Genomic DNA, 8,857 nt, shown 5'->3' with positions numbered 1-8,857 from the left:
AACAAACCCATAACTAATGGTTCCAATATAATATATGATACTGTATATCATGCCTGAGCATAGTGTGTGACTCGGGTCATAATCATTAATGCTTTTTCATACAGAAAGCATTGCATGTTTTTTTGAGATTTTTTAAAATTTTTTGACCATTGCTAAACTTTCTTCAGATGTGAATGCCTGTGAGGTTTTTGTGGACGAGTCAGCTGCTATTTTAAAGGCACCTAATAATATATTTGCATGTCTAGTTTGTGATAAAATGTTCAGACAGTAAAGGAACAGAGGATGTGGGATTTTTTTTTCTATCAGCTTTCATCTGGATATTTTCTGTCAAACATCACAACACTGGGTTATGCAAATTTACAGATGACCTTGTGATTAGGCTGCAATAGCCAGTTTAATCAGTCTGGAGGATGATGCGCTTTTGAATAACTTTATCGCTTTTTCACTCACAGTGAAGACAGTATTGGCGTGATGTGACCTATAACCTCTGAATTTTTAAGAGACTCAAAGCATACATTCTTTTGTGATTGCCAGAAGGATGCTATTTAAACAGTCTAGATAAGTGCACAAAGCATGCAGAAGCAGGCTACTCGCTACTGAAGGCTTGTGAAAAGGTGCAAAATAAGCTTTTTTTTTCTGTTACTCATAATGGCAGCAATATAAATGAATATAAATATACAAAAATAATGCTCGAGGAAGATGCCAGTACACAGTGCTGCAACATTTACATACATAGAACTGTACAACATAATATTTTGTGAGAATTTATTCAAATTTACTACATTTAACAGATAATTTCACATGTTCACTGAAGGAAAAAAAAAAACGAACAAACATCTGAGCATTCATCAATGAGATGTCTCATTGTCATCTATACTACAAATCCCACATCTCACATCTCAGTGATCAAACATGCAGCCGTAACTGTTCTGCAGAAATGGCTAAACTGTGTATGCAGAGGCAGAAAACTTCTTACCCTACTTTACTGTTCCCTTGATGGCTGTGGAGTACCAGAAAGCAGAGGTAATGACAACATGGCTCCAGGCAGCCATGTGGCAGCATGTGCTATGGTCATCCACACGGCCAAAGGCCAGCTCTCCCTTGTTAATGAGGTCCGAGGTCAACACTTATAAAACCTGACCAGGGTCTCCAAAAACACTGTCGAAGGAAATGTAAGATGGCTGCTTACATGGTGGCTCTGCTACTTTTGTCATCACTCACCTTCCCTGCTGGTGAAAAGGCTGGAGATTGCAGGTGCTCAGAGCATGGACATCCTGGAGAGCTTATAGCCACTTAATAAAGATGAAGATAAAGAGCAAAGAAAAAGGAGCTAAATAGAAGATGGATAAAAACACCTGCTGCACAGCCCACATAGAGGGAATAGAATATATACAATATATACACTATATGGTCAAAAGTATGTGGACACCTGACCATCGCACCAATCTTTGGGTCTTCCCTAAACTGTTGCCACAAAGTTGGAAGAACACAAATGTATAGAATGTCTTTGTACGCTGTAGCATTGCAATTTCCCTTCACAGGCCCATTCTGGTTCCAACATGACAATGCCCTTGTGCACAGTGCCAGCTCCATGAAGACATGGTTTGCTGAGGATGGTGTAGAAAACTCGAGTGGCCTGCACAGAGCCCTGACCTCAACCCCTCTGAACACCTTTATTTTGGATAAACGGTAATGCCAACTGTGTGCCAGGCCTCCTCACCTGACATCAGTGCCTGAATTCACTAATGCTCTTGTGGCTGAATGGCTAAATCCTAGGGTTACGTCCCATGCTCCATATATATATATATATATATATATATATATATATATATATATATATGGTGAACATATATATATATATAAATTTGTGTGTGTGTGTCATAAGTCCATATATATATATATATATATATATATATATATATATATATATATATATATATATATATATATATATATGTGTGTGTGTGTGTGTGTGTGTGTGTGTGTGTATTAAGCATTAAAAAGTTTATGTAGGTTTATGTCAGTTATCGTAAAGGATATATGTAGGTATCATGTAACTCTATGCACACTAAACAGTTTATGTAGGTTTATGTCCATTGTCATAAAAGACTAGGTAGGTATCATGTAACTCTATGCACACTAAACAGTTTATGTAGGTTTATGTCAGTTGTCATAAAGGACTAGGTAGGTGTAATGTACCTCTATGAACACTAAACAATTTATGTCAGTTGTCATGAAGGACTTATATAGGTGTAATGTAACTCTTAAACAGATTATATAGGTTTATGTCAGCCCAACTACCAAATGCTTAAAATAAACAAACATTTTACTTTGAGTTTGAAATATAAATAATGACTATGACACCATGGAATGCCCACATGTGCAAATTCATATTTCTGGATGCTCACCATATATCCATTAACTGGTGCTGTATTCACTACAAGTGCTGGTAAGTGTGTAAAATCACACTTCTCAGTTCCATGCTGATTACTGGCTGATGAAAATCAGAGCTAAAACACTGTTGGATATGCAATACATTGTTTCTTTAGCTGTCCCTGTAGTGTCAACATGAAAGTGAGAAATCAACTGTAACAAGCTGTTGCCCTTTCTTCAGAAGAATCTCTGCATTAGTGTAGTGATTGAAGTGGTTTTTGATACAACAGCGCTGAAATTGATGAAATCTGTACCACTCGGTGTGTTGCACTGACTATTCACTACTGTTATGAAACTTCATTGCTTTGTCAGATGAAACAATTTAGCAAGAGTTGCAGTATGCCATGATGATAAGAAAACATTTGCCTTTTTATTAAGTTGAGCGGAAGAAAAAAAAAAACTTTTCACTTGCCAGACTAAGGTAAAGAAGTATTTTGGCTCCAAATTTATTGATGTAAATGAATTGTTTATTATGCCAGCAATGCACTTAGTCTTTGGAGTGTTTCATGACACAATTTCCTCGCTGCACTCTGCATTAGCTATTCAAAGCCGCTGCTCAGAGTTGTTGAAGGAAACCTACTAGGTAGGAAGCTGATGCGATTGGCACTGACAGGATTGGCATTATATCACCTTGTTGATGACTAACTGCCCACGCATCAGTGGCTGATGAAAATCCTCCTGCCAAAAGCTTGGCCATGGCTAGTGTACTAGCAGTGTTCAGTGGGTTGTCATTGCCTGAGATGTCATTGGCCTTTCCCGGTTTGTGTTGTTATAGGTGGCAATTTTCTCTCTCTCTCTCTATCTCTCACTTCCTCCCTCTCTCCTTCTTTCTATTGCTTTCTCTCCATCTCAGTCTGACAGACTGGCTAACTACTCAGCAGGGAGATTGCTGGAGCAGCACAGCTGGTAACCAACTGCCTTGATTTAAGGCTCCACAAAAGCTCCTGCAGATGTCCTGCGTAACGTGTCTGGCAGCTCCTGTAGCGCTAGCCCGCTATGCCTGCCACCGCTAATGTGGGAGCTAGTGCCGATACCTAATCAGCAGCATGAATATATACAGCCTGTCACCTCGAGCCATGAATGGCCTTCTAAACCATCTTAATACAAAGGTAATCAGAGACAATCAGGGTGCAATCACTCAAAAACGGAGTTAGGGCGAATTACGGCGCAGTATATCACGTGTTGAGTTAACCGCTATCACTAGCAGGTATGGTTAAATTTAAATATAACTATGATATATTGCTTGCCAAAAAAGGGGCCTACTTTGCTAAAGTTGTGATGGGACATTATAAGACATGACAAGGCAAATGGTTTTACTCATAACTTCTAGCATTACCGTTTTTATGTGCTCTTTTTTTAAATGAGTAACCAGCAACACATTGCCCATAAAACCCTCCTTCCACTTTGGCCCTTGGCCTTGTCTTAGCCAAGCAACTTCTAGTAAAAATCAACCAATCCATACGCTGGTGGGAAACCTGTGAACTTTAGCCTCAGACTAGGTCAGAGACAGGACACTGGTGACCCCTCGTTTTAAGTGAATGTGATTCTTACCAAAAATTGCATTTATTTTGGCAGTGGCTTGCAAGGTAAAGCATAAAATATCTAGAAGATATTTTAGAAATAGTGCCTTGAGCTTTAAAATGGAGATGTCTGTTCTGCTGTGGCTGCCCTCTAACTATGCCCTGATGTTGCCTTCTTAAACGCTTCTTCACTTACTACAGAAAATACAAACATTACGTTTAAAAGAAATCAACTTTGATTTTGATTTTTGATTTTGTGATCACATAATACACACCAAAGGTTTGTTAGATTCATTCCTAAAAATAAAGGTTTAAGAGTAAGCCCATGGAAGAAGCATTTCTAGGTTCACAGAAGAACCTATTACTGCATGAGTCTTTATCCATTTCCTACCATAAAGAACCTTCTACCTGTCTACCTGATATAAACATTTATGGTATTCAAGACAATGTGAAACTAACCAAAAGCTGGTTTATCCATCAAAAAGCTCTCTCAGCAACTATGGGTCTATGGCATCACTTTCAGTCTGTTCAATTTTCTGGAACATCTGTTTCTGTTTTTAAGAAGGTACATTTGCTTTCATTGGTTTCTGGAGAAGGTTTTCTTTCCTTTTTTTTTTTTTTTTTTTTTGGTGATTAGGGTTTCTTAGCTTCCTGAAGGTGTTCTGCTTAGAACTTTTCATGAAGTGGACATCATCTGTTGTATGGTTCTACATGGAACTATTAAAAGTTGCCCCAAAAGGACAAACACACTATAGGACGCTAAATTTAACCTTTAATAGTGTATATTGGTTGGCTAGTAAAATAGGATCATACCACAGTCCTTTTGAATTCTCATATCTGATTCATCAGAAGGTTGATTAATTTCCTATAACAGCAGCTCTGACAATAGTTCTGGCTCAACCACATGGTTACACACATTCATCATTGTAATCCAATATACAGTGTTCATAAATTTGTCTACAACTTTTCCCTTTATCTCGAGGGATTGCAATGAGTGTTTCTGACATAATACATCCACAATGGGGTGCTTTCAATTTTTGAAATACAGCTTTGAAATCGGCATGAAAACTGGACATTGATATCACCAGCACTACTGCTCATTCATCCAGTTACCGAGCTAAAATGTCAAAATTTAGTAAAAATGATATCACCTACTGGGGGCATGTTGGCTTAGCGGTTAGCACTGTTGCCTCGCACCTCTGGGGTTGAGGGTGGAATCCTGTCTCTGCACTGTGTGCGTATAGTTTGCATGTTCTCCCCGTGCTTCAGGGGTTTCCTCCCCAGTCCAAAGACAATGCGCTGATTTAGCATTTCCAAATTGTTCGTAGTGTGTGAGTTTGCGATTGTGCCCCAAGTACCCTGGGACAGGCTTCAGGTTCCCCTTTTACCCTGTATAGGATAAGTGGTGTGGAAAATGGATGGATGGATAACACATACCTTGTTTTTGAGTTTCTACTCTTGTTACTCTGGTAAATTTTATTTTGTTGTATTTGTTTGTTTGTTTTTATAGAGAGTGATAGTCTTATAGAAGATGATAGTCTTATAGTAATTTCAGATCTAAGCACGTGGAAATGTTTACAGTCAAAAGTCATTAAATTTATAGTTGTAAAAATAAAACCATTGTGGTCAATAGGTGCTTCTACTGTTACCTTCAGTGGGAAACTCAACCGGCTGGTAGATGTCCATAACTCCTAATCTAATGGGTGAAAAAAAATTAAATGCTGTTGAATGTGATCCAATTTATAGGAATTTACATAAAAATCATTTTTTGCACAAGCAGTTCATTGTTTGCCTGTTCCTCTCCATCTAATATGTTATTATTCATGGGGTCTCAAATAGTACAGATTCATGGGGTCTCAAATAGTACAGTGAATGTGCTATTTAACAAAGAAAAACATGTAATTATTGATATGGTGAAGTTTTCTGAAAGGAGATGTTTATTTAACATTTATGGAAGGAGTCTTCAGTGTCAACACTTTGTTACTGTAAGTTTTCCACCACAGCAAAGTCTTCAGGATGTTGAGCTTTGTGGTTTCTCTGTAACAAGAATGAAGCAAGAACGAGAAAAAAGAGAGAGGCTGGTGAGGGGACTACTGTTTATGACATAATCGATAATAGGAATTTGTCTCAAAGATATTCCACAGCATATAAACGGTTAAAAGTATGATGTGTCATTCTTTAAAGAACTATAAATTGTAATCATTGAAAAATGCTGTAGTGTAAGAGGAATAAAACACATCGGGATCCGTCTTTGCATCTGGCTGTATTGTACCAACCCATCATTGATTAATTTTCCATAACAGCATGCCTAGTCATGGTTTGTTGGTGGGATTCTCACCAATGAATGATCATATCAGTAACTAAAACCAACTGGCATTTGCTTATACAAATGATATTGGACTTCAACTGATCTTTAAAATCAATACCAAAATTTTCAATTTAGTCCTAGTGCACACACACACACACACACACACCATCTCTTTTATTAGTATTTGTTATATGCGTGCATTATTAGCTTGTAGGATTATGCACTGTAAATATGAGACTGGCTGTATTATATTCAGTGCAGATTGTATACAGTGTTTTTTTTTTTTTTAATGACAGTTCCTCATAGGCTTGTTCTGTTATCCATGCACAATCAAAATTGATTGCAGCTGGCTGTCTCAGATGTGTGCATGTATGTGTGTTAAACATTGTTTTTTTGTATTCTAAAATCCTTACACATTTCCACTTCTTGTTTATTTATATTTCTTATCTTGTCCAATTTTTGATCTGTATTACATTTGTCAGAGTTGGTGTCCATTAAAAGGAGTGTCTCTTATCCAAATACATCATCCTGAATGCTACAGAGACCCCCTCAGTCCTCCCTCTTCTTCCCCACAAACTAAACAAAGATTTGTGCCCTGAGGCACTCGCAGACACACTATCACTTTCATAACACCATAAGAAGAAAATATCAGATCAGTCAGTCTTTGGAGATACAGGCTGAGGTGACCACAGCAGGAGGTGGTGTCTCAGAGAGATATTCCCGAGGCTTGGATGTGCAATTTTAAACAAGGTGCTATCCAGTTCCATGATCTCTGTGGATTGTTTCTTTGCTCCCAGGCATCCTTGGGGTCAGAGTATTTCCTCATGTTTTTCCAACGAATAACTGTAGTGAAACCAGCTGAAGCAAACAGTCTTTAGATGGTATCGTGGCATTTAAATGCAAACAGGTGCAAGAGCATCACCTGCGCCGACTCCGATTTCATCAGCTTGTTACATTCTCGTGGTCTGTTGGTATGAGAGATCGTATCCCTGATCTCTTCTCTTTCTTTTTTGAAGTATGTCAATAAGACACACCCATGAGAACAGAGTCAGGAAACTTTTTTTTATATTGTATAAACCTCATTGGTGTTTTTTTAAAATTCAGTTTTGTGTGGATAGGCCTAGAAGCGGAAGTCTATCTTTAGTTCCCCATGCGATAGGAGAGAACTAGAGAACCAGAGAAACATTGCTCATCCCCAGGGAAAAACTGTCCTTCACACAGAAAAGAACCCTGACTAACCAGCCGATGAGCAGCAAAGACAGAATCAGCAACAAGACCAATAGTGATTTAGACTTGAGGTTCTCCCAGAGGACAGAAGGAAGAAAAAAAAACCTCCCATGTAAATTTCTGTATATTTGTGTTTAGCAGTTTGCAGAGGGGAGATGAGAGTTAGCTGAACCATATCCATAGGTGCAGCATAGGCAAGGCCAGAGGCAGTATGTGCTCAACATGTTTATTTCTGCGTTGGCATGACACATAATCATCTTAAGGGTCAAAATTCCAAACACCGGCACACAGAACAGGCGAAACATGGACGAATTCATAATTATAGACATTGGAAACAGGCAGATAAGGTCAAAGATATGGTAACACAGGAATTTTGGGTAAACACAGGAACAGGAAATGAGGCTCAGAAACACTACATACACAAGCAGAGCTTCACAAAGACATGAAGGAAAACAGGGAGCATATATACAGACCATGATTACAAGGTTAACAAGACACAGGTGCAGGTGATAATGAGCAGACGGTGCTTGGGTGGAGCAGGAGCAAGAATGGACCAATCAGATACAGTCGGGTCCATAAGTATTTGGACAGTGATACAATTTTGGTCATTTTGCCTCTGTACGCCACCACAATGGATTTGAAATGTAGACGTTCAGCTTTAATTCATGGAGTTTGACAAAAATATTGCATTAACCTTTTAGGAATTACAGCCATTTTTTACATAGTCCCTCCATTTTCACAGGCTCAAAAGATATTGACTAATAAGCAGTTTCATGGCCAGCTGTGACCTGTTTCCTTATTATTTCATGACATATTAAGGAGATAAAAGATCTGGAGTTGATTCCAAGTGCTGAATTTGCATTTGGTAGCTGTTCATGGGAACTCTCAATATGTGGTTCACAAAGATGTCGAGGCAAGTGAAGGAGGCCATCATTAGGCTGAAAAGACAAAACAGACCATCGCTTCATTTCAAATCCATTGTGGTGGTGTACAGAAGCAAAATTATGAAAATTGTGTCACTGTCTAAGTACTTATGGACCTGATTGTCTGTGGAAATCTCATAATTCAAACATCTGAATTAACAATTTTTGTCTAAGATTTATCAGCAAAATAATGCTTGAGAACAGCATATTCTAATAACAAAATGTGACCATCTGAACATTAGATAGAGAATAGGTTTGCACACACCATAGTTTTTTAACGGAAAAATGGGAAATGTATGTTTAACTTTTTAACAAAAAAAATTCCACAAAAAAAATAAATAAATAGAACCAAGAGGTTAAAAATGAAATGTGGGTGTAACCTGTAAACAAGTAAAACTCAACAGGAAAATAGTTGAAACCCTGACCTTCTCAGATTCCTGAACTGA

This window comes from Pangasianodon hypophthalmus, chromosome 17 (genome assembly GCF_027358585.1).
Source record: "Pangasianodon hypophthalmus isolate fPanHyp1 chromosome 17, fPanHyp1.pri, whole genome shotgun sequence".
In the NCBI taxonomy this organism is placed as follows: Eukaryota; Metazoa; Chordata; class Actinopteri; order Siluriformes; family Pangasiidae; genus Pangasianodon; species Pangasianodon hypophthalmus.
Note: the sequence above shows the minus strand (reverse complement) of the source record.